This window comes from Diachasma alloeum, unplaced genomic scaffold (genome assembly GCF_001412515.2).
Source record: "Diachasma alloeum isolate Michigan unplaced genomic scaffold, Dall2.0 Dall_scaffold_00787, whole genome shotgun sequence".
NCBI classification, from domain to species: Eukaryota; Metazoa; Arthropoda; class Insecta; order Hymenoptera; family Braconidae; genus Diachasma; species Diachasma alloeum.
In genome coordinates this window covers 45,880-48,366 of record NW_021680917.1, presented here as the reverse complement: position 1 = coordinate 48,366, position 2,487 = coordinate 45,880, and positions in this window count along the sequence as shown.

The following is a 2,487-nucleotide window of genomic DNA, read 5'->3' as shown; positions in this document are numbered from 1 at the left end:
GGTAATTTAGTTCTCCGTCAAACAGCCTTTTTTTCATCCGAGAGAAAGAGAGCGAGAGAGGGAGAGAGAGCGAACGGCTGACGAAAAACCCCAAATGATTCTTTTTCTCGCATTCAGTCCGTGATGTTCCACAGGCTCGTGCGCGCATGCGCAAATGGTCGCAACAATGCTGTAGGGCGTGGGAGCGAGACGGAGACTTCTCTCTCGCACAAAAGGTTCTCATTCCCGGCGCCGGATTTAGGGGTTGGAGCTAGAAAATTGCGTTTAACTTTGAATCCATAGGAGATTCGCGGGTACAATCAAGACAAAATTTGTGGTAAATGTTCTAATAAAAAATATGGAAGAAAAAAAAAAAAATTCATCGTTTCAATGTCAAGATATAAATAGCAACATATATTAAATTCGCTCTAAATAAATAAACAAGCTATTGAAAAAAAACACTGATATTCCGAATTACAAAAAAAAATTCATTAACTTCAATTTTTTAAATGGAAAACATTTTTTTTTCCCGTCTGATCTTCACGCGGCTCTGGGGGATGAACGGTTGGGAATAGGGGTAAAATGCCTTAAACATTTTTTGTGTAGAATTTTGAGCTCTACAACTTTGTATATTACGTTTTTGGACGTACAGCGCTTTATTCACGAGTTATTTCGAAACAACGGTTTTCAGGGGTATTTTTTTTTGCTTTTTCAACCCCCGCACAAACTTGGGGAACCTTAAATATCCGCCATTAGTTTCATACGCCCAAATCACAAATTGTATCAAAAATGGAGTCTGATTAGCAAACATTCGTATGTTAGACCTTCGTTCATTGGACTAAGAGAGAATTATAAAAGGTGTATAACTTGGGGGGCAACAGCATATCGTATAGGTGACGGCGCATGCGCTGGACATTCAAGATAATTGTGTACTACCATCCGGCCATGTGTTGAATTGTTGAATCGCAAACAACTGTCGCTTAAGCTCACACGTACCGCGTCACGCTATTCATTCATATTTTTTATCCCACGTCGTCGGCACTTATTCCCACTTAAATACTCTACATTTCTTTTGCTCATCGATATCAGGCCGAAATGACAGCCTCATTTTCAGGACATGAGAAATGCTCTGTTCCTCCAAGATGAGTGAGAAGTGTGATGACAACAAGAAAATATATTTTTAACGGGAAAAGAAGGGGTTGAAAATTTTCAAGACAGAAAGAGGAAAGGGACCATTGCGCCATTCAGGAAACACACGCGACGAATTTGAACTCGTAAATACCAACACGTACAGTATAACATGGGTAACATTACTTATTTGTGACGGATAGAGAATAATTGAAGCGGCCCTCTGAGATAAGAAGTGGGTAATAAAATACAATACGATATTCCCATAGGTGTTTCAGTACTTTAATCCACCCTCAGCACTTCAAATGAAATTCAAGAAAAACTCATAATGAATGAAAAAAGTTATAACGAAATTGACATGGACATCAATAATAATGCTGATATATTCTGGCAATTATACCGTGTTTGTCGGTGGGAAAAATTTTTAGGAGGCAAAATTTTAATTATAATATATTATTGGGTACGTCGGAAAACCATTAATATATAGTATATAGTTATACTGCAAGGAGTGTGTGTGAATGACGCTTTTGAGGAGTCTAAGGTTTACAGGCGGAGCCGAATAAGACAAGGCTGTGAATACATTTGTTAATAAAAACGCAATTTCCACACGAGGAACGTTAATTATTTTACTGTATATCATATCATACATGGCGCACAGTAAATTACTATTTTAACCTGCCCAAGAACATATAATTCCAATGTTGTCTTCAGCTAATTGGAAAGTTGTTCCCACTTAATCATAATTTTTCGTGATATGCATGCGAATAACACTGGACGAAAAACTGAGAATATATAAACATTCGAAAATGTTAATCCAAACGGAGTACACATTCAAATACAATTGATTCAACAGTATTTGTAAAACATAACAGGATAATAAATATTATTAAACCATAATCACGCTTTTAATATTGAAATATGTATCTCGATAATGAGTGATGACTTTAGGAGAGAGCATTAAAGTACTTGTTTTAAAATTTATTCAATCATAAAAGTCTTGTGACTAAATCCCTTATTACCTACAGTGATGAATCCGTCATTACTAAAACTATAAAAGTAGACGGATGATGGATCCCAATTCCATTATCTGGAAAACTGAAGTAAAGGATAAAAGTTGTCAATTTATACATAAAATGTGCATTTTTTACTATATCATTATTTTTTACTATATCATTTCTTTTCATACACCACAATTCAAACGAACAAATAAAATAGTCCTAATTGATTTTTTCCAGGGCGCATACAGCCCCCAATAAGCATAAAACTTGTTACAGCACTGCACTGAAAACCCATTCACAGAATGAAACACGAACGAAACGAGGCGGCCTGGCCTCTTGGTGCGCCTCCTCCGTTCGTGTAGTCACTCAGTAGTGTCATGGA